The 27002-nt window shown below is 35.4% G+C and overlaps 1 long non-coding RNA gene across 1 annotated transcript in view; it reads left to right on the top strand.

Annotated features, from left to right (window-relative positions):
• Window positions 1–299: 299 nt before the first annotated feature.
• The window catches only part of LOC122432450, a 139808-nt gene continuing 113105 nt past the window's right edge, over window positions 300–27002 (top strand). Inside the window, exons 1-2 of the long non-coding RNA XR_006266827.1 lie at window positions 300–363; window positions 10027–10239. This is a non-coding gene — a long non-coding RNA (uncharacterized LOC122432450). The remainder of the gene's footprint in view (window positions 364–10026; window positions 10240–27002) is intronic.

Below are 27002 nucleotides of genomic sequence, written 5' to 3'. Positions count from 1 at the left end.
GTTCATTTTCTGATTCATTTAATTCGAAGACAAAAACTTAACTGTCCCTTAACAGTGACTTTTCTCAGAGAAGCTAGGTAACAACGTGATATGGAATTATCACCATTAAAAACAGTATAATCAGGAATTTTTAAAGTTTAAAATTCCGAGCTCATTAAAGATAGGTATCAGCTTTAAAATTACTGCAGTGCACTCAGGGCACAGAAAAATGTGGATGACCTCATCCCTCCAGTCCCTTTTGGTCATGCTGCTTTTGAAGGTCACCAGCTCTGACAATGTGCTTGGAGGAGTTCTGCAGAGGAGAGGCAGGTCAGCTCTGTGTACAAAGATGTCTCCACCGCTCTCGTTCAAATGAGGCTTCAGGTAATCAGTCCACTCAAGGAAGATCTGAGGGAGGTTGCATTACATGCTGCTTTAGTTTGATGATTTTAATTCTTCATAGAAAATTTCCTTTCCTTTCAGAAGCTTTTATACTTTTGTTTAAATTAGAACACTGTTTTTTTTTTGTTCTGTTGATTTCTTACTGTAAAATTTAATCAATTGTGCTTCTTGCATTTTAAATCACATTAACTATGATTTTCTTATAGTAATCACGTGATCTTAATATTGAGTATACATGGGGAATGTGTGTGTGATGTTCTAAAATACTAATGAATTATTGAAAATCAAGACAGTTTCCTTTGTATCAATATCAAAACATATATTTTTTCAAACTGCATTCAAAAGTCTATACCCTTACATATGTCTTTATGAATATAAATATCTCTTATTTGTGACTTAATATACCAGCAAAAGAGAAGATATAAGAACAAATAAATCAATAACAAAAATTTTAATTTTGGTAGTATAGAAATTGACTTTCTTTTGCTTTCTGCTAAAAACAAATAAATATACTTTTAAATGATCAACTCTCTGACCATGTGACATTCTGTGATATTTGAAGACACTATTTAATTTCAGATAAATATTCAGAATAAGACATTATATGATGTTACATACAGTGAGCAAAGTCTGAAAATATTTGGGGAAAGTGAAATTAGGAAAATTCTTTGCTACTTTTTAAAATTATGATATTATTAAATATATATGTTTAAATATATATATGCATAGCCAATAATTTTCTAATGCTGTTTTTTAATAATCAAACACATTTTCAGTAACTCAAAGGTTTTTAATTCATTTACTGAGATGGAGAATATTTATCCTTAATTCTTGGGCAAGTGAGATTTTTCCTCACTGATAGCAATGCTGTAGTTTGGATGAAATATCCAATCAGCCCTATGGCGCTGGCTAGTTTTCTCCACAACACTGAATGCTTAAACATGCTTAAACATCTATGACGCCTGCTGTCTTAGTTTGGACTGCTATAGCAGAATGATGTGCACTGGAGTTTAAGCGGCAAATGTTTATTTTTCACAACTCTGGAAGTTGAGAGGTCTGAGATTAAGATGCTGGCATATTTGGTGTCTGATGGTGCCTTGGTCAGCAAGTGACCATTTCCTGCTGTGTCCTCACATGGCAGAAAGAGGGGGAGCGAGTCCTCTAGTCTCTGCTTGCAACAGTGCTCGGTTGCTCGGTCAGATCTGACTCTAGATCCCCATGAACTGTAGCCCACCAGGCTCCTCTGTCCACAGGATGTTTCCAGGCAAGAATACTGGAAAATGAAAGTGTTAGTTGCTCAGTCATGTCGGACTCTTTGCAACCCCATGGACTGTAGACAGCTAGGTTCCTTTTTCCATGGAATTATCCAGGCAAGAATGCTGGAGTGGGTTGACATTCCCTCCTACAGGAGATCTTCCTGACCCAGGGATTAAACCTGGGTCTCCTGCATTGCAAGCAGAGGCTTAGAGTGATTGCCATTTCCAGTATTATCATGAGAACCCCACCCATATAACCTTATCTAAACCCTCCGTTGAGAAACCTGTATGCAGGTCAGGAAGCAACAGTTAGAACTGGACATGGAACAACAGACTGGTTCCAAATAGGAAAAGGAGTACGTCAAGGCTATATGTTGTCACCCTGCTTATTTAACTTATATGCAGAGTAAGTCATGAGAAATGCTGGGCTGGAGGAAGCACAAGCTGGAATCACTATTGCCGGGAGAAATACCAATAACCTCAGATATGCGTATGACACCACCCTTATGGCAGAAAGTGAAGAGGAACTAAAAAGCCTCTTGATGAAAGTGAAAGAGGAGAGTGAAAAAGTTGGCTTAAAGCTTAACATTCAGAAAACTAAGATCATGGCATCTGGTCCCATCACGTCATGGTGAATAGATGGAGAAACAGTGGAAACAGTGTCAGACTTAATTTTTTTTTGGGGGGGGGCCCTCCAAAATCACTGCAGATGGTGACTGCAGCCATGAAATTAAAAGTCACTTACTCCTTGGAAGGAAAGTTATGACCAACCTAGACAGCATATTAAAAAGCAGAGACATTACTTTGCCAACAAAGGTCTGTCTGGTCAAGGCTGTGGTTTTTCCAGTGGTCATGTATGGATGTGCGAGTTGGACTGTGAGGAAAGCTAAGCGCCAAAAAATTGATGCTTTTGAACTGTGGTGTTGGAGAAGACTCTTGAGAGTCTGTTGGACTGCAAGGAGATCCAACCAGTCCATCCTAAAGGAGATCAGTCCTGGGTGTTCATTGGAAGGACTGATGCTGAAGCTGAAACTCCAATACTTTGGCCACCTCATGTGAAGAGCTGGCTCATTTGAAAAGACCCTGATGCTGGGAAAGATTGGGGGCAGGAGGAGAAGGGGACGGCAGAGGATGAGATGGTTGGATGGCATCACCGACTCGATGGACATGAGTTTGAGCAGACTCCAGGAGTTGGTGATGGACAGGGAGGCCTGGCGTACTGCGATTCATGGGGTCGCAAAGAGTCAGACACGACTGAGTGACTGAAGTGAAGTGAACTGAAACCCTCCCAGAGCCTATTTCCCAATACTATTGCACTTGGAAGTCTGATGTGGAGCCTAGAACCTTCACAAAGTGTGAGAAGTTCATTTGGTATTATTGTTCTCCAGTTTGTGGATCATACACCAGATGAGTATGGGATTTGACTTTATCATGCATGATTGCGCCCCTCCTACCATCTCATTGCAGCTTCTCCTTTGTCCTTAGACTTGGGCTATCTTTTTTCGGTTGAGCTCCAACATCCTCCTATTAATGGTTTTTGAACAGCTAGTTGTGATTTTGGTGTTCTGACAGGAGAGGACGAGCACAGGCCCTTCTACTCCACAATCTTGAATACCCGGGGGGTTACATAGAGGGTTAGAGTTTGAGCAGATGAACTGGGAAGGAATGCAAGCATTCAGTCCTTAACACCAGTCCTGCTCCATCTTTGTCCTTATAGAATGTGAGCAGATACATCTATAGAGTCTATATCAGTAAACTTATTGAATTAAAATATTGGTCCCTTCTAGTAACTGCTCTAAATTCATCATAAAATTTATTTTGTATATTGTTATACTTTAAATATGAATAGTGTTATATATACTTAGAAGGCAGTGTTTCCTTTAAAAATATTATTTATAAAATAAGCACAATGTTCACACTTTCTTTTGACATACTTCTTCTGATGTTGTGTTCAAATTTCCTCCTTTCATTTAATATGCAATTGTTCTGCATTTTTATTTTCAACCCATATTATACAACAAAGAAGAAGATGTATATCTTCTACCCCAGGAAGCATTGTACAATCTCTCTTTAATTTTAAAATAAATATTAATTTTTATTCTGTTCTATTTTTTGCCATTTAAATTCTCAGGAGTTTTGAGAATTAGGGGAATATAATTTTTTTTAATTGTGTTGTTTAAACAAGATTAGTACCCAATAACTGCAAGTCTTTTATAATAAAAAGAATATATAATTATAAGGCTTTCTTAAATATCTTGGAATATTTAATGTCTTTTCCATTATTATTCTTTTATATTTAGAGTTTATTCTCATACCTCATAACTGTATGACTTTCAGTATCTCCTGGTCATCAGTGTAGGACAAATTATTCATGTTTCAGTTCTCCAGTAATGAGATGTCAGTCCATAATCCTTGCTGTTGAAAGAATTGTCAGGAATGATTGAATCCTTGGTGATGTGACCTCAATACCATTTAAAGCTTGCCTTCATAAAAGAGCACATACTATCTGAGAAGCCCCTCTTCTCCTTAGCTTTTCTTGCTTTTTTTGTTTTGCATAATATGTGAGTAATTCACACTGAAAATCAATTCAGTGATAATTATATACATGTAGAACATTTATTAAGCAACATGCATTTTGAACACTTAATATGAAGATATATGGATATCATGGTAATTTTTCTTTCATGAAATCCATCGTGGGTTGTTGAGGCTGCTAATTTTAATTTTCAGTTGCTCCATGGTAGTTATGTTTGCCTGCTAGGATATTTGTTTACTTGTTTAAATATTATGTCCTTGATGATTATTGAAATAAATAAAAACATCCACCAAAATGATTTTATATCCATGAGAGTTTTCTTTGTCATTATAAGTTTGCAAGTCAGAGAAGGGGCTGGCCAGCAAAACAGAACTAGTACAATATACAGATTATAAGACTTACTGCAAGGAATTGAGTTGCAAAATTGTTTGGTCTAGCTAAGCAATTCTGAAATTGACAGGACAGGTCTTCAGGAAGAGCAGCCTAGAACGCTTAGGAAATAGCTGAAGCTGCAGTTTGTAGGCACATTCTTTTTCAGGGAAGTCTCAATTTTGCTCTTACTTTTAAAATATTTGAATCATATCTACCCAGATTATCTAGGATAACCTCCTTTACTTAATGTCGATGCATTATGGACCTTAATCATCTAGAATATCTTTAAAGCAATACCATGAAATGTATGACTGAGTTATGTTTGACTGAGTAATCCTCTAGTAAGTTGACCCAGAAAACTAAACATTACAGGTTATTTCCTGTTTTACAGGATTAGTATTCACCTGGCTCATGAAAGATGAAACTATAAATCTTAACTCTTAATGAGCTTAATTCATATCACTGGGAGTGGGGCGGTACCACAGTATCTTTAAAAAAGTTGTTTTTTTAAATGAAGATTTATGTAATGGTCAGATATATTTCAGCACTACTTATAAATTTGAAGATCTCAGGGTTGGTGGATGCTTAAAGTTTCAACTGATTTTCTATCTCATACTTTGACCAAGATGAGGTTGTGATTGTAGAAAAAAGACTTAATTATATTTATAACTATATATTTAAAAATTCAAATCAACTATATCATGGACAATACTCCAGATTTAGTTCATTTGTTCTGTGTTAGTCATGCAAATAGATTAAATATATAAATAACAAATAATAGAGGTTGGTCAGTGCATATAAGAACAATTTTTCGGCCTAAATGATGCGTAATAGATATTCAGATTTAATCTTTCACTTAAAAACCTTTATGATTTGTGAAGTTAATGGACAGTGACTAAGATTTAGTACTTCTAGCTTGGGATATTCCTACAAATGGTAGGAAACTTCCCACAAGATACCTTATGCTTCAAGTTTTCTTTATTTTTCTTAAAAATATGTTTACAAATCTAATATGTCTCTAAATCCTTTTCTTTATAGTCTAGATTAGTTTTCTATTGCTTCACTACAGATTTTGTTCCTTGAAACAAAGTTTATCATCTCACCATTTCTCTGGGATTAGGGAGATAATTTGGTCTTTTGCTGAGAGTCTCATTACGCTGAAATCAAGATGTCAGCCAAGGCTGCTCTCTCATCTGAGTTCTCTTGCAGCCAACTGGTTATTGCCAGAATTCAGCTCCTTGCACGTGGAGAAATGGAGCTTCTACTTTTCTGCACACTGTTGACCTGGGACTACTCTCAGCATCTAGGGACCGTTCTTAGGTCCTGGCCATTTGGTGCCCTCCATGGACAGTAAACAATACATGCATCTGTTTGCTAGAAGCTGGGAGGAGAAGCTCCTTTGCTTTGCATGTGTCTGTGGCTTTGAGTCTCTTTAAGAGATTCACCTGATTAGGTCACTCCTACTCATGGTCATCTTTCTTTTGGTTAAAACAAAGCTAACGGTTATGTGCTTAGTCAGTCAGTCTGGTCCAAATCTTTGGGACCCCACGGATTGCAGCCTGCCAGGCCCCTCTGTCCGTGTGAATTCTCCAGCCAAGAATATTGGAGTGGGTTACCATGCTCTCCTCCTGGGGATCTTCCCAACCCAGGGATCGAACCCAGGTCTCCCGCTTTGCAGGCAGATTCTTTACTGTTTGAGCCACTAGGAAAGCCGTGGGTAGGAATGACCTAGTTCACCTGATTAGGTTGTTCCTACCCATGGCCATCTTTCTTTCAGTTAAAGTCAACTAGTTAGGGACCTTAGTTATGTCTGCAAAAAGGAGTCACATATGGCAGCATTTCAAAAAAATCAACCTTTACGATTCTCTGTTTTCTATATCTTCAACTCTGAGCAAATATGTAGGCTTCCACAGGATACTAGGGGAAAAAAAATCACCAGCAGAACCAATATAACTGAGAAAGAAGCATTACATCTGTTCTTTAAAAAAAAAAAAAGCCTATATGTATTTTAACACATGCACACATATACGTATGTGTGTATTTAAATACATACACTTAATTAATAAATAAAACATACTATTACTAAGATTTCTTCTCCATGGGCAATTGGATAGGTGAAAGGACATGCTTTTCAGGTAGGTTTTAACTTTGCATATCACCTATTAATGTATATAAAGGGAAATTATGAATAGTATAACTTATTGCATGCTATGTTGCTTCAGTCTTGTCTGACTATTTGCAACCCTATATAGACTGTAGCTCACCAAGCCCCTGGGTCCATGGTATTCTCCAGGCAAGGACACTGGAGTGGGTTGCCATTATTTTATGTCTCCTGCGTTGGCAGACCCTACCCCTCGTGGCACTTGGGAAGCTCATTACCCTCCAAAATGTAAACTTAAAATATAAATCATAACTGCTCCTTTTGTTGATTTGAAGTCCTTTGAGAAAGGCTTAGGCTTCATTTGTAAATTGTACCATTTTATTGTTTCCATTCAATAATTATGTATTGTTGTAATTTTTAACATAGTTATGCTTTCTTTTGTGGTACTAAGATGTAGCTTATTGTTGCATGGAATGAATATATTTTAGTTTCATGTTACTTGGAAAAGTAATGGATGAATCAAATTACAGTTTACATATAATCATTCCCTCTGAAGCATTCAGTTGGTATTGAACACTGCAATACTAACTGCTTTGATATACGCAATATTGTCCTGAGTCAAAAAAAAAAAAGAAAACAAGCTTATTCCTCAGAATACTTACAGTAATGCAAAGGAGTAATGTTTCTTAGTAGAAACAAACAATGTATATTTTGAAATATTTTTGAAGGAAATTAGAATCTGTCACTTTTGAATATATGAACTCACAATTTTATGAGAAAAGGGTTTCAAATAGTTACAGAATAGTTAATTGTACATTAACAGCAAATGTAATAATTATTAATGACTTTTTGGCTGTATAAAATTACATCATGCTTGAGCAATTTACTGCAAAAAAAATAGGTGAAAAAATTAAACTATAGGTTTTTAAAATGTAATTATCAAGCAATAATGAAAAGCAAATCATTTGCTTATAACAATTACAATTTAAAATACTTGGTTAAATTGAAATAATTTAGTAGCTACAGCTATGATTAGATAAGTAGAAAGATATCAAGATAATAATACAATATGTAAAGTTATAATATGAAGTACAAAGATACAAAGGCAGCAAAATAAACATTACCAGACATAAGTAAGAATTTAGGAAATGAATATTGGCAGCAATATAATTATATATCTTAAAAATGTAAAGATGCTTTTTATAAAGTATATTAATGAGTTGTCATTACTTACTAGCCTGGGATAAAGCCTAGAGTTGAATATCCCATCATAAAAACTGCTTTGCAGAATAATATAACTTTGAAACACTAAAAAGTGTACCTTTGGGAAATGATCTGATGATAGCAATTATACAACATACATTAGGATAAAGGTTGATGTCAATTATCTAGGAATTAAATATTGATGTCAATTATCTAGAAATTAAATGCATAGTTAAAGCTATAAGTACCATATGAGAATTAAATACTTCAAAAGAAATATTGTTTGGAAATACAGTGGGAGACCATCTACAAATTGGTACATTATCATAAATGAGTCATTATATAGGGGTTTTGACTTGATAGAGTAAAAGTAGCTTACACAGTTCATTAGAATAAGGAATTTCTATGGGGAATTCATAAATAACTTGAACAAATACAGCTTCATAAAGCAGAAGGTTCTAGTGGCATATCTTCTAGAACTAAGGTTTAAATTAGGGACATCTATAACATGTTTAAAATTACTTTATAAAAGATTTAGAACAATCTTCATACACATGAGTTAACTATATAATTAATTCTACTTAATGTGAAAATGCAAAGGAGTAACATCATTATAATTGTGTAGATTCAAGCAAAAGCACACCTTGATTTTAAAATCATGTTATAATTTGAAAGCTGTGCAAAGCAACCCAATGTAACAGAATCATCAATAAGTTATTTCTATTTTCATTAAAGTAAAAACAGTTGTATTCACATAATTATAAATACCACACAGATGTAAGTTTGGTGTATGTCTAACTGAACCACTTGATTTTATCCATGATCTTTATTTTTATTAATAAAAAATCAGCATGGAAAAAATTTGGAAGAAAAATATTTCAGGGAAGTATAAGTTTATGACATCTTAGGGAAATATTACTCTATATGACACATATATTCTCATCTTGTTCTGAATTTAATACTATATTAATAAAATAGCCCTCCAAAATATGGATCTTATTAAATGTATGTTAATATAAATGAACAATAATTTATTTCCAAAACATGGTATAACAAGAAAGGGAAAAATTAAGAATGCACAGTAATTTAGAATAATCATGGGGGAAAAATAAGCCTTCAAAATGCAAAATGTAACATAGATGGAGTGAACAGTAATGGGAAAGAGAGAAAATATGTAAGAGATCTATTTAAGTTTCCCTTCCAGTGTAATTTGCATCAATTTATTTTCTTTCAAAATATTATAGTTTTCAAACTATGTATTAAAGACTAAAACACAGCTAAACACTCCTGACAACAAAGGGAACCTGGATGGCAGTGCTAATACAATGCTGTTGAGGAAATGGATTTGACATTTTTAAATGGGATAAAATGCAAAATTCCGTGGTAATCCTCTCTGAATTTAGGCTTATTTGAGCTTAAGGGAGGCTTGACATCCTTCAGAAAAAAAGGAGTGGGAGATTAGTACTAGCTTCATATATTTTGTAAAAAAGAAAATGTAATATGAAAAATGAAGATATAAATACCATTCTTTGTAATGCACCAGTGATTATTTCCTAAATTGGATAAATAACTTTATGCTCAATTCACTATAAGATGCTTTTTGACATAATGTCAATTTTCAGTTTTCTTTCAAGTCTTAATTCAGACTTTTCTATGCAACTTCTGTTAGAACAATTGAGACATTTCTAGGCTCTAACGTGCTTGTTAGAAGATTGCAATAAAATCTATTGCCTATCTTTCATTTTACTTGCAGCAATGCTTTTACATCAGGTAATACCATATCAGTATGTGATCATCAACGATTTTCGTTTTTGCAATTATTAAAAATATTTTTTGGAAATGTTCAATGTCCATGATTTGTTTTATTCTATTCAAAGTTTTTGCTATATGAGGAGCATTTTTAAAAGTTCTTTTCACTCAGGAGCTGAAAATAGCAGATAGAGAAAGGATAAAGGAACTTGTGGTTGTATTGGGAGGAGAGAGATGTGTGGGATCCTGAAATGATGAAGAGGATGATGGTGGTGGTGATGCATCATCACCATCACCAGTTTTCTGTCCTTTAGGATAGGATTGATGCTGAATCTGTTTTCTAAACTGGGATCATCAGAGAAGGGACTGTCTTCTGAGGAAGCTTATGAGATTTACCTTTTACCCTTTTTGTGCTTGATTTCCTATAGAGACATCCAATAGCAACATCAAGGAGGCAATTTTTTGCACAAATGTGGCTCAGAGCTTTTTGAACTTGAAGATTGTTGGCATATATGTGGTGATCGGATTATGGATGAAATTGCCTAGACAGAGAACATTTGGACGATGAGAGTGTAGAAGAAAGCTGTAAGAAACCCTACCATCCACAGCCAAACTTGCAGAAAGGATATAAAAGAAGTGGGGTAAGTCATCATGTGGAACAAAAGGAGACTGTGATGTCACAGAAATAGAATGAGGTGCCTCCTCCCGTGTTGTGAATTTTCCTACAAATACTGAGTGGGTTTGGGAACACACAAAGGATTGTGCACCGGGGCAGTTGTCCGATTTCAACTTTCTCACAAAGTTTGAGTTTGCTAGCTTCATACGAACTTTAACAGCTCTGTGTAAAACAAGTATATCACTACCACTTTCTTGCATTTTATTCTTCCTAATACAACAGTGCTTTCAGTCTCCAGCTATAAAGAGCCAAGACTCTAGTTTAAAATACAATTTCCTTATATTCTATAAAAGAAATAATTACAGGGCAATCACCAGCAGGAATGGTTGGGTCCTTTCTAGTGAAGAATTACAAAGGAACTACAAAACTAAAAACTTTTACTGTTAATGTATCATTAGTCGCATTTCCATTTCCTTCTCCAAGGGGAGGCTTATTAGGGGAGGGGTTAATGACACTGACCTTGAACACCTGCAGTTATATTCATTTAATCTACATCACTTGACCAGTAAAGAGCATAACTAATAATATCATGCATTCACAGATTCTTAGCTTATCGAGCCTTCGGTGCTATTTTGGCCTCATAAATGTTCTATTACTGGTATCTGCTTGATATTAAAAGACTTTATTCAGTCAATGGTGGTATCTGAGAAACTGTTCATCACATGTAAATACTCAGAACTCAGGTGACTATATTATGATAGAAGATCCTTTAGAATATTAGATGAGGTGACTGAAAAAAAAACATACTTTTTAGAAGCCATCTGGTATATTATATCCACTTACATTGTGAAGCCACTTGTATTGGAAAATGTTGGATTGAAATTCCCTTTGATATAATCCTACGCAGGAATAACTCTTCATTTTTCACAGTCCCATTACTTGCCATTCTCAGAGAATTAATTAACCCTAAATTCTGAGTCTAATTCTTCCTCAACACTTTGTAAGCAGATGTTTAAATTCTGCCAACATTTTTTTTTTTTAATGGAACCAATCAACTTGGAAAATCTATGGAATTTCAGTCATTGGCCTTCCAGTATTTGATGAAAAAAGATCCTTCTAGTCAGGTTTGTGACTTCACACTCTGATAAATGAATGCTTATTTGGACTTTTGTTGCATATTTTAGATCATTTCTTCCAATTGAAAATACTTTTATTACTTTATCTTCTGTCCAAATCATTGACAGTTTATGAAGAATGGGCTGATTTTCAGGTTTTCCATGGTCTCTTCAACTAGTAGAGCCAACAGTGATGTCAGAAGCTGAGTTGACTGCTATATAATATATCTATGTTTTGGGCTTCCCAAGTGACTCATTGGTAAAAAATCCACCTACATTTCCTGAGTCCACTGGAGACCCCCTGGAGAAGGAAATGGCAAACCCACTCCAGTATTCTAGCCTGGGAAATCCCATGGACAGAGGAGCCTGGCAGGCTGCAGTCCATGGGTCACAGAGTTGGACACAGCTTATTGACTGAACAACAATGCTAAGCTTGCCATTTCTTGTGTATTCTTTAGCTCTTCAACAAGGTTATAAGATCATTGAGAAAAGATACTTCTCATCTATTCACACCAGTTTGCCACACTGATAGGTTTATCATCAGTTAGGTTAGATCTGAATTTAATCTACCAGTGCCCATTCTCTTCAGGATTTAAGCTCAATTACTTTACTTAAGTTCTCTGTATCTAAATGTCTTCATCTGTAAAATGGAGATGGTTATAAATACCTACCCCTGGAGGAATTTGTGAGGAAGAACTTAAGTAACTTATGCAATAAAATTATTAAAGTACACATACATATTTTCTCAATGTAATGGTGATTATGTGATAAAAGGAAGTACAATAAACTGATCCTCTTGCTTATTGTAAAATTCAGAAAACATAGTGTTCAATATAAATTGCTAATTTTAGGAAGGAAAATAGTAGTATTCCTTTTATAATAAATTTCTGCATAAAGAATATATATTTAAAAGATTTTGTATTCAGAATTCAAATACCACTATTGTTATGCATTACTAAACCCATAATTAAACCATGGTTTTGTAGTAAATAAAAGACATTCAGTAAATATGCCTATAGTTGAGAGAATATGTATTTTTCATAATAAAAATTTACCTATTACAATTAACACTATTTATAAATGTAGAGGAGAATCTAATTCAAATATGTAAGTGATAGAATATTTACACAGTAAATGTAGAATATTAATTTTAGCTTATTAAGTTATTTGAAAGCCTTAGGAAAGTGACAAATGATAGTGATCAAAGAAATAAAGCTTGATTAATAAAGACAGGATTTATAAAGAAAAACAGCATCATTCTTTTATATATTATCTTCAGTTAATTTCACAGAAGCTTAAAGATATGTCATTATCATCCTTCACAAAACATTGAAATAAATATATTCAGCAGAATTCACAGGCTAAACCAGAAAGGCATCTAATTGCATCTTAATTTTATAGTATTTGGAGAGTTTGATTAATACTTTCAGTCAAAGTTGAACCGATTTATAGCTAAATTAGCTTGTTCTCTGGATGATTCCTAGGTGTTACACATTTGCTTGATTTAAAGACAAATATTCTAAAATAAAAAGAGGGTATTCATTTCTGCTATACAATTTAGCACCATGGAATTTAGTATAAATAAACTATTTCCTGTCTAACATGTTTTATTTAAGTAATATAAAATAAATTGTGGTACATAATTATGACAGTAGAATAGACACAACTATTTTGTTTATATTTGTTTTTATTTTTGCTTAATTGTTTAGCTTCCTTTAGGTTTTTGTCTAAATGTGAATGCTGAGCTGTTTCCCAGGTGGCTCAGTGGATAAAGAATCCTCCTGCAATGTAGGAGACGTGGGCTTGATCCCTGGATCGAGAAGATCCCCTGGCGGAGGGCTTGGCAACCCACTCCAGCATTCTTGCCTGGAGAATCCCAAGAACAGGAGAGCCTGGCGGGCTACAGTCTATAGAGTGGCAGAGAGTCGGATATGAAGGAAGCAGCTGAGGGCACACAAATGCTGAGTAAAAGAGGGTGCGTGCGGACGTGAGCGACAGGACAGTGGGGTTTAGTTAGCTGTAGGTGCGGAACTGGCCAGCGGCACTGACCAGACACATCTGGATCCCTCCTTTTGCTTAACTCAGTGCACCCAAGATTTAACACGTCCTCATACTTGGCGGATTATGTCTCAGCACTAACTTTCCTCATTGTAAGACTGATGTTCTTTCTACAAATGTAATAAGGACAATTAATATACTTAAGCAGTCCCATAGTATGATATATAGTCCTAGTATGAACGACTTATTTATTAATAAAATCAAAATTAGTTTTCATTGAGCCAGATTTCGTGATACTATCAAAATTCTTAAGGAAGTTCTTCTGTTACATAAGTATAAATGTTAGTCAATGGAAGTTGTGCAACAACATGAATATTTTTAAATCTACTGATCTGTACATTTAAAAATAGTTGAAAAGGTAAATTTTATATATATTTTTTGCAATTAAAATATTACTACTAGACTTAATGACTATATTTCTGAAGCTTCTCATTAAATGTGACAAATTTTAAATATCCTGCATTATGCTTTACATTTATTTGACTTCAATTTGTTATTTTGCATTATGATATATGATAAGTTGAGTGGAAAAACAAGGGAATTTGTTAAATCTACATTTATTTCAGATAAAAGTAAAATATCAAAGGGGTTAATGTTAGATATATGCAGCATTTGAATTAAATTAATGCTTTACATTTATTTGACTTCAATTTGTTATTTTGCATTATGATATATGATAAGTTGAGTGGAAAAACAAGGGAATTTGTTAAATCTACATTTATTTCAGATTAAAGGAAAATATCAAAGGGATTAATGTTAGATGTATGCAGCATTTGAATTAAATTAACTTTGTGATTTTGGATGCTTGTTTTTTCTTTTTTTAAATAAGTTTTTCTGTTTTATTCCATTCAGTTTGGTTGTAATCTAGCTCTTTTAAATGCCAAAGTAGAAAGAATAAAAGAAATAGATAATATAAAAACATGATGCTGAGATATTTATAAAACCATTGCTCAAGGTCTACCACTGGTAGGCATGTTCCAATAGAGATTGTTACCCTGTTTCTATAGAAAGTATTTAGCTGGTTTTTATATTGTTGTTGTTTTCATTTTACAAGTGTGTATCCTTTCAGGAAAGGGATATTTCACGATGAATTGAAGTGAAAGTGTTAGTCACTCAGCTATCCACTCTTTGTGACCCCATGGCCTGTAGCCCACCAGGCTCCTCTGTCCATGGAACTCTCCAGGCAAGAATCCTAGAGTGGGTAGCCAGTTCTTTCTCCAGAGGATCTTCCTGGCCCAGGGATCAAACCCAGGTTCAAAGCCAGATCTCCTGCACTGCAAGATTCTTTACTGTCTGAATGGCCAGGGAAGCCCAATTCATTCATTTCCCTATGAATTAGGGAACCTCATTTTGGGAGAAGTTTATATAACTGATTAAGTGCACTGGACCAACTCAGGAGCAGTCCCTGTTATATATGGTATATTTTTCATTGAAGTGCTGAGCTGACAGGATACAGGCCTACCTCATTTTACTGTGCTTCTCTTTACTTCACCTTGTCAGTATTGGGTTTTTGCTTTTGTGTGTGTGCGTGTTTACAAATTGATGTTTTGTGGCAACCCTGCCTCTCAACAAGTTCGTTGCACTATTTTTTCAACAGCATTTGCTGACTTTATCTCTATGTGTCCCATTTTGTTAATTCTTAAAATATTTCGGGCTTTCCCATTATTATTACATTTGTTATGTGATCAATAATCTTTGATGTCACTGTTGTGATTGTTCTGGGGTATCATGAACTATGCCCATGTAACATTTAATCCATAAATGTTCAGACTGTTCCTCCAATCTTTCCCCTGTCCCTTTCCTTTCCCTCGGGCCTCCCTGTTCCCTAAGACTTCCCTGTTCCCTAATTTGAACTTGTGCTAATTAACAAACCTTCAATGGCCTCTGTGTTCAGGTAGCAGGAAGTGCCCCATGTCCCTCACTTTAAATCAGAAGTTCAAAATGATTAAGCTTAGTGAGGAAGTCACATCAAACACCAAGGTAGGCTGAAAGCTAAGCTTCTTATTCCCAACATTTAGCCAAGCTGTGAATGCAAAGGAAATAGTCCTTGAAGAAAATGAGAAGTACTCCTCCAGTGAACATGTGTATGATAAGAAAGCGAAATAGCCTTATTGCTGAAATGGAGAAAGTTTCTCTGGACAGAAGACTAAACCAGCCACAACATTCCCTTAAGCCAAAGCCTAATCCAGAGCAAGGCACTAAGTCTATTCATTTTATGAAGTCTGAGACAGAGGCAAGGAAGTTGCAGAGGAAAAGAGGTGGGTTCATGAAGTTGAGGGAGAGAAACCATCTCATAACATTGAAGTGCAGGATGAAGCAGCAGGGGCTAATGTAGATGCTGAAGCAAGTTACTCAGAAGATCTACCTCAGATAAATAATGAAGGTGGCTGCACTAAATGGTGGATGTAAACGAAACAGCCTTCTATTAGACAAAGATGCCGTCTAGGCCTTTTGTAGCTAAGGAGAAGCCAACACCTAGCTTCAAAGCTTCCAAGGACAGGTTGACTCTCTTCTTATTAGGGGCTAATGCAGCTGGTGACTAAAAGCTGAAGCCCAGATCCAGTTACCATTTTGAAAATCCTAGGGCCCTTAAAAATTATGCTAAACCTACCCTGCTAGTGCTCTATAAATGGAAAACATGAAGCCTGGATGACACCACATCGTCCTACAATATGGTTTAATGAATGTCTTAGGTCCCAAAAAGGTTTCCTTTCAAAATCTTACTGCCCATTGGCAATGCACCTGGTCACCCAAGAGCTCTGATGAAGACGTACAAAGCGATGAACGTTGTTGTCACGCCTGCTAACACAACACCCATTCTGCAGACCATGGATAAGGAGTAATTTTGATTTTCAAGTCTCATTATTGATGAAATGCATTTTCTAAGGCTATAGCTGCCATATATAGTGATTATTCTGATCAATTTTGGCAAATTCAATGGAAAACTTTTTGGAAAGGATTCACCATTCTAGACACCATTAAGAACATTTGTGATTCATGCGAAGAGGTCTAAATACTAACATACAGTGGAGTTTGGAAGAATTGATTCTAACCCTCATGAACTGAGGGATTCAGTTCTTGGGGGGTACAAGCTTTCAGTAGAAGAAGTAACTGCAGATGTAGTGGAAATAGCAATAGAACTAGAATTAGAAGTAGAGCTAAAGATGGGACTGAATTGTTGCAATCTCTTGGTAAAACTTGGACAGATGAGAAGCTGCTTCTTATGGATGAGCAAAAATAGTGGTCTGTTGAAATGAAATCTATTCCTGGTGAAGATACTGTCAAAGGAAAGTTGCTCAGTCATGTCCAACTCTTTGCAATCCCACGGACAGGCTCCTCTATCCTGCCAGGCTCCTCTGTCCACGGGTCATAATTATTGAAATATTAACAAAGGACTTAGAATTTTCCATAAATTTAGTTGATGTACCAGTGGAAGATTTTTGAGAGAACTGGCTGCAGTTTCAAAAGTTCTACTGTGGGTAAATGCTATCAAACACCATTGCATGCTACGGAGAAATCTTTTGTGAAATGAAGAGTCAGTTGATGTTGCAAATTCATTGTTTTGTTATTTTAAAAAATTGCCGCAAACACCCTACCCTTCAGCAACCACCACCCTGAGCAGTCAGTCAGTTAGCATCATGGCAAGGCCCTTTACCAACAAAAAATTAACTCTCTGAAGGTTTAGATGATGCTTAGCATTTTTAGCTATAAAATATTTTTTAATTAAAATATGTTTATTATTTTAATCCTAACATTATTGTATAGTTAATAGATGATATTATAGTTTAAAAGTAACTTTTATATGCACTGGCAACCAAAAAATGTTTGCAACTCCCTTTATTGTGATATTTGCTTTACTGCAATTGTCTAGAAGCACACCCATGATATCTCTGAGGTATGCCTATATAAGAAATCGCCCATAGCACCCCCAAGCCTTGAAAGAAACTTAGATGGTAAAGACTTCCATTTTGATAGGAAGGAAATTAGTGTTTTCTATTGTTATTGTTGTTCAGTCACTGAGTCATATTTGACTCTTTGAGACCCTGTGGAATGCAGCATGCCAGACTTCCCCGTCCTTCACTACCTCTAGGAGCTTGCTCATATTCTTGTCCATTGAGTCGGTGATGTCATCCAACCATCTCATCCTCTGTTGCCCACTTCTCCTCCTGCCTTCAATCTTCTCCAGCATCAGAGTCTTTCCAAATGAGTCGCCTCTTGGCATCAGGTGGCCAACGTATTGGGGGGAGCTTCAGTTTCAGCATCACTCCTTCCAATGAGTGTTCAGGGTTGCTTTTCTATAGGATCGATAGGTTTGATTTCCTTGTTGTCCAAGGGATTCCCAAGAGTCTTCTCTAGCACCCCAACTCAAAACATCAATTTTTCAGCACTCAGCCTTCTTTATGGTCCATTTGTAATCTATGGTCTACTGTTACCATGTAATAAAATGGCATATTTTTTCTTTTTGTTTACTCTCTTTCATGGCACATATTTTTCTTTCCATTTTTTTTCTCATCTTAGATGCAGCTCAGTATATTTCATATTATGTATTTTATATAGCATAAAGGTATTTAGGAACTCTTTTAATCAATACCACATTCTTAAATATGAAATAGCAGAATGTTTGATAATATATTATTTGATGTTCTAAAAAGTCAGAAGAGTTAACAAGATGTAATGGGACTCACTGTGAATACTATTAGTTTTTTATCTCCTTGGATTATATTCCAATATCATTCTAAAACATCAACCTCTAATTAAACAGAAAAGTTATCTTACTAAGACAAGGATTGAGGTGGGGAAAGAAAAGGACTACAGTCTCATCTGTCACTCACTGTCAAGAAATGAACAACTAAGCCACAGACTGGAGGAAATGTTTGCAAAAGATACCTTTGATAAAGTACTCTTATCCAAATATATACAAGGATCTCTTAAAATTCAATGAAACAAGTAACTCAGTTGAAAAATGAGCACAAGACCTTACCTGATACTTTACCAAAGAGGATACACAGATGGCAAATAAGCATATTAAAGAAGGCCCCACATCACATTTCATTAGGGAACTCCACATTAAGACAATCACATACCCTTAAACATCTATCAGAAAGGCCAAATTCGAGAATATTGACAACAGTGATTGCTAGTAAGGATATGGAGCAACAGGTATTCTTATTCATTGCTGGTTGGAATGCAAAATTGTATAGCCATGTTGGAAGACAGTTTGGCAAGATTTTTGTTCTGTTGTTGTTTATAAAACTATACATATCCATACAATGTACTTACCAAAGGAGTTGTTCTACACAAAAAAACATATCTACACAAAAACCACACAGATGTTTATAGCAGCTTTATTCATGATTGCCAAATCTTAGAAGCAACCAAAATGCCCTCCAATCTGTGAATGGATAAATAAATAGTAGTACATCCAGAGATAATATAATATAATTCAGTGCTAAAAAGAAATGAGTTATCAAGCCTGGTAAAGACATAGAGGAAACTTAAATGTATAAAACTTAGTAAAAGAAGCAATCTGAAAAAGCTACATATAGTATACTTTCTACTATGTTTCATTTTGGAAAAGACAAAACTGTGGAGACAATAAAAAGATTAATGTTTGCCAGGGATGAGCAAGATGAGTTACTAGGTGGAGCACAATGCAGTTACTCTGTGTGTTACTATAGGGATGAGTGAAGTGTGAAGTGCAGTGCAGTGTTGGTTGCTCAGTCGTGTCCGACTCTTTGTGACGCCATGGACTACAGCCCACCAGGCTCCTCTGTCTATGGGATTCTCCAGGCAAGAGTACTGGAATGGATTGCCATGCCCTCTTCCCAGCCTAGGGATCGAACCTGGGCCTCCAGAATTGCAGGCAGATTCTTTACCAAATGAGCCACCAGGGAACTCTATACAAATAGGTACATGTATGTTTTCTCAAACCCACAGCATGTAGAACCCCAAGAATAGTGAAGTATAATGTAAACTGTGGACTTTGGGTGATTATGATGTGTCAATGGGTTCACAAATGTTTCATGTTGGTGGGTTGTTGATGATGGCAAAGATTATACATGCATTTGGTCAGGAGGTATACAAGAACTCACCATACTTTTTGCTCAGTTAGCTGTGAACTTAAAACTTCTGTAAAAAATAAAGTATATTTTAAAAATAACAGTATCACCACTAGTTTATTTGAAGCATTTCACATTATTTAAGTGATTCTGATTGATTTTACATTTATTTCTCTGGGAAGAATTATTTTAATGGGAAAATATCTTTTTGGATTAAGTGCTTAATCGTCACGATTATATTTTGTAGCATTGTGAAAGAGCTGTGGAATTTAGACTCATCTAGAGTGGTTTGAGACTCCTTGCGCCATATGATTTTTAGCACCATGCGCAAGTGATTAAACCCGTGTGCTCGTCAGTTTACCCATATATAATATGGGGCGCAGAATATCTCCTCAGAGTTGTGAGGAGGATACAGTGAGATGAAAAGGCAGCCACCATGGAAGCTGGCTCAGAATAGGCATTAATAAATATTAATTACCTGCTAAGTTTGTCTCCAAAATCCACTAATTAGGCAGTGAAACTTTTCTTACATCAAATTGTATCTTGACATCTGGATTTCTAAATCTTTTCACCTAGTTGCAAAGTTAGCAGCACCCTAGAGTTATCAATAGAAGGCAGACCTTCACCCAGCTCAGTTGAAGGATAGAGGGTGTACTTCATGCATTCTTTTACTAAAATTAATTGTTAAATATCCCCTTGAGCTTTTTAACCAGTGATATTCCAGGAACTTACTGATTGATCTGTCAGTTGCTTTTTAAATTTATTTTTCATTAAAACATTCTGAAAGGGGTTTTATATAAATATAAAATTATGTATCTTGAGGGATTTTTGGAACACGCTGAGAGTCAAAACTAAATTAGCCACTTGATGAGACTTTGCAAATTCACTGAGAATTCCACAATGGTAAATGTTTTTGAATGCAAGTTGGATTAGAAATGTAAAAAGAGATAGGAAATTGTGAAAATTAAATGTCAGTCTTACCTGGTAATTAATTGTTGAGAGAGTATAAACAAGACAAATCTTAAGTTGCTTTTCAAGCTCTATGGTAAATAGAGAAATCCTCTGTATCTGCTGAACTATAAAGCAGAAAGTACCAAATGTCCCTGGGAAATTAAATATAACAGTCAGTTAGGTGCCCATTACAAAGCCCACCACACCTCTTCACCCAGATTTTGTCATCCTGCACATTTGAAAATTTCTTATTTAACTACTTTTACATCTAGTTTGTGACTGGCCTTTTCCTAAAGTTTTTGCGTAGCTCATCTCACTTAATTCCTTTACTGGTATGTAATTAAAGATATTTGTATAATTGTGATATGAAAACTTTCATGTGGCTTCCTAAGCTTTTTGGTTTTATTTATGAAGGCTATGGATAAGTACATTTTATCTCACTTTATAGATAAGTAAAGTGCATGGATGTAGCCATGTACTTTAATTATCTCTAACACCACTTTGTTGTTGGTTTCACTATGGTGCCAGCCACATACTCCATTATTTGGAAAATTTTGACCATTTAAAATCACTATTACTATTGTAATTAAAATTGTAGAAATATTTATTTTTGATGAAACAGCCTTAAATGTATTAGAAATGCTACAAAAAAATAATGTAGCATACTTTTTTACTTAATTTATATGGGTTAAAACCTAGTGAATAATTTGAAGATTGAAAACAAGAAATCATAATACTTTTGTATTAGTTTGTTAAGCTTTCTGTTCCTCATATTTAAATTTGATTACCAATGTTAATTTTGAAAATATGAATTTCTGTTTTAGAATAGCTGCATATGACCATGAAAACCTTAAACTGTTTACTTTTGAAAACAGTACGTGTATGTCTTCTTTTCAAACATAGCTCTGATTTTCACATTTTCTGTGAAATCTTTCACAGACCTCTGAGTAATTTTAAAGCATCTCATGTTTAATATTCAGTTCGCTACCTGCCAACTTTCCTCTTTCTGAACTCATAACTTCTGTGAAAGCTGAAACTTTGACTGCCCACTATGAGTATATTATTTTCTCCATAGTACTGAGTGCCATTTTATTTCTGTCAGGAAAATGCATACTCTCTGCATAAATTTCTACTTGCTCATTTCCTTAGAATTCTAACAAAATTTATAATGCATCCTTGATATGGTTCTTGTTATTACCATTTAGTGTAAAAACAGTGAAAATTGACCACTTTCTAAGTGTCTTACAGTCAAGTAAAGAAAATTTCAGAGTGAAGGGAAAGCTTGGAAAAAGGATGGTAGGAATCAACAGGACTTGAGGGAGGGTTAGAAGATGTGTGAGCACTTGACAGACAAGAAGTAGGAAGGAGTTCTACAGTTATGTGAGGGGGAATAGCCAATGAATAATAGAAGCATGAAATACTATGGCAGTTAGGGGAATGTTGCACTTCAAGGCAGCTGGAATAAAGGGAAATACCTTGGATATCAAGCTGAGCTGATGGGCATAAAGCAATCTCAAGAAGAGTTTCTATGTCATACACAGGCATTTAGATTCATCCTGACATCAAAGGGAATTTTTTTTTTTTAATTGGAGAATGACCTTGTCAGAATGTCATCTTCAAAGTTCACCCAGGGGGTGACATCAAGACTGTTCAAACCTGGGCAGGTGGGCAGATGAGAAATTGGAATCAGATTATAAAACTAATATAAAAGCACAGGAAAAAAGTGTTTCTAATATGTGCAAGAGAAAGAAGGAAAAAAAGATAAATTATAATTTAGAAAGAGGATGGACAAACACTGATGACTACTTACACAGTGATTGGGAATGGGATGTGAGATAATTTTGGAATCCAGATTACAGACTTGAGCAACTCTGTGACTTTTGGGGACATCAACTGAGGCAGAGAATCTGGCAAACAAGACCTTTGATGGAAAAGTGATGAGTGTAACTGTTTTGGACATATAGAGTTTCCTGGGAGAAGTCCTAAAGGAGATATCAAAGGTTTGAGACTGAGGCATGGATTTAGAAATGGTCACTATATATCTTGTAATTAAATTTTGGGGTATTCATGGACTAATTTAAATGGAACCTGAAGTATCAAAATTGGAACAACCAAGAAAGTTGCATGAGGGGAAGTTGAGGGCAGAATGCTTCCTGTTTAAAGGATAAGTGGAAAGAGAATAGCCCATGAAAGAAATTGACTAAGGATATATGGGGAGTTATGAAAGAACTGTAATAGAATGATGTCAATTTGTCATGTTTCTTAACCTTTATAACAATTACATTGTTCTTGATGACTAAGATCATTAGTCTAATAACTATAATTAGTTATAATTATGCAAAACGGGAATGTAAGTTAATGTGTGCTCTATTTACTGTTCTCAATAGGTCTCATTAATAGTGTTTATGAACAAAGTGTTTATCTCCATCTCCAGACTGTCTCTAAGGTCCTTCCAGCTGTAAACATAGACTGAACACAAGCTCGTGCTGTACTTAAGAGTCATAGGCTAACTTCTAGTGATGCAAGTGGCTTGCACAGAATTTTGCACGTAATAGTTGCTGTAAAAAATCTAGGTGACATTTTTTTCAGTCTAATACTCTTTTTATAGATAAGTGAGTCAAAGCCAAAAAATGATAACTCAAAAAGTTCAAAATGATATCTAATATCATAGTTGGGAGGAAAACTGAGAGGCCTTTATTCTCTAATTTCATCATCATCATTTTTTTCTCACAATATTATACCACCTTTTCTCAGGCAATTTGGAATATTTACAAATTAATACATCTTAATTGATGCCAAACAAACTATTCAATGAAACCTATCTTTTAATTATATCATAAGTTTACATTAAGTCAAGCACTCAACTTATTTTTTCATTTATTTAATAAGCTGTTTTTAGCATGACCTGCGGAGAAGGCAATGGCACCCCACTCCAGCACTCTTGCCTGGAAAATCCCATGGGCAGAGGAGCCTGGTGGGCTGCGGTCCATGGGGTCGCGGAGAGTCGGACACGACTGAGCAACTTCCCTTTCACTTTTCACTTTCATGCATTGGAGAAGGAAATGGCAACCCACTCCAGTGTTCTTGCCTGGAGAATCCCAGGGACGGCGGAGCCTGGTGGGCTGCCGTCTATGGGGTCGCACAGAGTCGGACATGACTGAAGTGACTTAGCAGCAGCAGCAGCAGCATGACCTGACCTTCTCAAGTAGCACACCAGTCTCCTTAGCCATCCATGAACTGCAGGATGAGCACTTTCTTAAGCACTCTGTTAAGTGCTTAAGTGATCAGTCACTACTCTTGCAAAGTACATGGGAGTTATTTCTCTTGTTTATACTCTGTATGTATCTGTAAGTGCACTGGCAAAATCAACTTTAGGATCATGCTGGGATGAGGAAGGGGGAAACCCAAGGCATGAAAAATTCACTAAGTTAAAATCACCTCGGACCACTTGCCGATCAGCCACCTGTTTCATCACGTTAGTGCCTTCATTAATTTGCATTTCATTAAATGCATTGTGCATTTCCTATTTTCTACATTAGTTTCCAAATGTATTTATTTTTGTATTTTGGTTTTATGGTTTTTATAAGTTAAATAGTATAATGTCTGAATATAGTTATTGGTGAAGGCTAGAAGCTCCTAATAAAATTCTGCAAATAACTCTTTTTTCCTCTTCCTGTTTGAGCTATGAAACAGCTTCCTTGTTTTTCTGACACAAGATGATGATAAGGGGTGTATCAATCAATCCTAAAAAATAATGTTTCATTACAAATGATGTCTGTGATTTGTCTTTATAATATAGTAATAGTCTAAAATTATATATTGTTCATTACATATTTATTTATGTATAACATATAACATGATTATGTCATTAATGATATTTTATCAAAATTATCTAAAATACTTGCAGCGTAAACTACTCTTCAAAAATATTAAGCAATTGAGAACACATATTTTGTCACACTTTAAAATCTCCTGATACTTCAAATATCATTTTTAACCAATAATTATTGAGGAAAATGAACATAAATATGTAAGTGCAAATCATGTTGTTGTTCAGTCCTAAGTTTTGTCCTACTTTTTGTGACCCCGTGGACTGCAGCACACCAGACTTCCATGTTCTTCACTATCTCCCATATTGCTCATTCATGTTCATTGAGTTGGTGACGCCATCCAACCATGTCATCTGCTGTCACCCCCTTCTCCTTTTGCTTTCAATCTTTCCCAGCATCAGAGTCTTTTCTAATGAGTCAGCTCTTTACATCAGGTTACCAAAGTATAGCAATTGTAAATAGAATAATTGCCATCAGAAACTTTTCACTCAACTATTTGCATAAATAATCTAATAAGAGGAAAGTTTTGGTGTGGATATATTTGTGAGATAATATAATTTTATTAAAATCTTTTCTAAAGGTACAATTTGAATTTGAAAAAAACTGTAAAAGTGCATACAGGCATGGAGATTTATAAAATCATAAAATTGGACAGATCATTCTGTATGAGCATTTCTTTGTTATACATAAAATTATAAAATTCAGAATGTAGTCAAGTCTTTTTACTTATAAAGAATCAAAACAAGAGGCATGATTTGTACACTTAAGTGGAAAGCATTTTTATAAACTGCATTTTCTATATTTATTATAAAGGGGTTTTCAAATGTCCAAATACTTAAATGTACTTTCTAATAAAAGATACATGACATAAAAGAGTATTGAATAGGAGTTCCCCAATGTCTGTTGTTTTAAACATAAGATATATAATACCATCAATCTATGAGATTTACAAGCCGACTTTATAATCGAAAGGAAAGATCGTTCCACTTCAAGTGCTTCTGAGCCACAAAGTTTCTAAGAAGCTTTTGCATGTTCATGAATTTATGTGATCTTTTAGATGGTAAAAGAAAGTAAATGCCCAATGTTGAAAAGTAACATATTATCCTATTTTCTGTTGATTCTAATAATTGCTAAAATGTGACAGCTAATAAATTCTGGAATATTTTAGGTTGTAAATCAAGTTTATTTTTCACTGTGTTCATGTAACATGTTGGAGAGGTAGCTTTCAAAGAAAAAATTGAGGGCAATGATGCAAATTGGTTTTAAAAATAGTGCAACTCAAAAAAAGTATTACATAAAGGCTATAAATCCAAACATCATTGGTATCATATCTTCATCTTTATTATTCTTTTAAATCCCAATCATGGATAATAACCTGTGAAAAATTTCCTGAATCAACTATGATTCTTTTTCTAATGACTGAGTATTCATGCTCCTAAGTTTGCTATATTTATCAACATGGAAGGACTATTTATGATACTCTCACTAAATAAAATTATCCCAAAGACTCAGACTTTCTAAATTTTTCAATTTCTTCTAATTTAGTTATGCTGATAAATAAATTTGTCTATTGTCCACATGTACCATATGATTTCAGAGGTCATATTTTTTGTCTGAAATATTTCTTTAAGCACCAGAAAAATGCTTCCATTTAAATAGTAAGGTCATTTTGTAGTGAAGCATTTTTCACTATGTATCAGAAAATATATTTTGAAATAAATGTTTTACAAATTAGATTTACTTTGGGGCTTCCTTGGTGGCTCAGATGGTATAGAATCTGCCTGCGATCCAGGAGACCTGGGTTTGATCCCTGGGTTGGGAAGACCCCCTGGAGAAGGGAGTGGGTAGCCATTCCAGTATTTTTGCCTGGAGAAGTCCATGGACGGAGGTGCCTGGTGGTCTACAGTCCGCGGGGTTACAGAGTCAGACACGACTGAGTGGCTTCCCCTTCCCTTCACTGCACCTCCTTTCCGTGTGCAGACGCTGAGTCACAGGGTCCGAGTTGCTGAGGTACTCTTCTGTGTGTTCCCTTGGTAGTATTCAGAGGCCCTGTGACCTCACATGTCAGAGGTCACGTCGCAGCACAGGAAGTTTGAATTTGGGTGTGGCTTTTGCATTTTCCTCTTCAGTGTTTTGAATTATGTTTCTCTCATTATGCTTCCTTTGTGGCTCAACTGGCAAAGAATCCGCATGCAGTGCAGGAGACCTGGGTTTGATTCCTGGGTTGGGAAGATCCCCTGGAGAAGGGAAAGGCTACCCACTCCAGTATTCTGACCTGGAGAATCCCATGGACTGTATAGTCCTTGGAATCGCAGAGTCGGACATGATTGAGCGACTTTCACTTCACTTCACATCTTAACTAAAGGAAGAACAATCTCGAAAGCAGTCTTAGAGCTTCAGAGTAGGAGAGGTGTGTATGGAAGGACTTCCAGACTGTCAGAGTGTCAGCCCACCTAATTATGGAAGAGCTGCAAGAGGGGCTCCCTGGCCTCAGATCAATGTGATGAGTCTTTACTGAGCATAAAACTTTAGTCTAGAGCTGAATTCCTTTTGGGGCAATCCAGAAGTAGGCCTAAACTCTTCACTTTCTGGACTCATAAATCACAAAATCTACATCATGTGGAGTTTTTCTAAACAGTGTTCATGAATAATCTTTCAAAGAGGTAGAAAACAGAAAATCTCTGTGCAGATGTCCTGCTATTAGAGGAAACCATTCGGTTAACTGTTGAGCATTCCTTCAACTTTGTTCACATCTCAGCCGAAGGAAGAACAATC

Source organism: Cervus canadensis, chromosome 31 (assembly GCF_019320065.1).
Source record: "Cervus canadensis isolate Bull #8, Minnesota chromosome 31, ASM1932006v1, whole genome shotgun sequence".
Classification (NCBI taxonomy): Eukaryota; Metazoa; Chordata; class Mammalia; order Artiodactyla; family Cervidae; genus Cervus; species Cervus canadensis.
This window is presented reverse-complemented; position numbering and strand designations above follow the sequence as displayed.